General features: G+C 36.3%; 1 long non-coding RNA gene across 1 annotated transcript; it reads left to right on the top strand.

Annotated features, from left to right (window-relative positions):
• LOC104775414 lies at nucleotides 1-336 on the top strand. Its single transcript, XR_765901.1, has 3 exons — nucleotides 1-13; nucleotides 127-225; nucleotides 303-336. It is a non-coding gene; the product is annotated as an uncharacterized LOC104775414 (long non-coding RNA).

Raw genomic sequence — 336 nt, 5'->3', positions numbered from 1 at the left:
AACAAAGCCATGTGTATGTCTCGAATGCATTTTAGTTGTGCAATAATTTTTAGCATGAAAATGGCCATTATCTTTTTTATATTTTTATTTTGTGGTTACTGATTATGCATATAACGATAATTTCAGACGCGCTGCTCTGGCGGAAGAGTTGGCTGTTTTAAGACAAGTGGATGAGTTTGCAGTGAAAGGGATAAGTCCTCCAAGAGGAAAGAATGGCTTTGCTAGGTACTTTTTTAATTTTCATGAATTTTCCATTGCTTTATAAGTTGTTCCCTATCCTTAAATAACGAATTTTGTTTCAGGGCGTCATCGTTGTCACCTAATGCAAGGATGGCC

The sequence above is a fragment of the Camelina sativa genome, unplaced genomic scaffold (genome assembly GCF_000633955.1).
Source record: "Camelina sativa cultivar DH55 unplaced genomic scaffold, Cs unpScaffold13881, whole genome shotgun sequence".
Classification (NCBI taxonomy): domain Eukaryota; kingdom Viridiplantae; phylum Streptophyta; class Magnoliopsida; order Brassicales; family Brassicaceae; genus Camelina; species Camelina sativa.
This window is presented reverse-complemented; position numbering and strand designations above follow the sequence as displayed.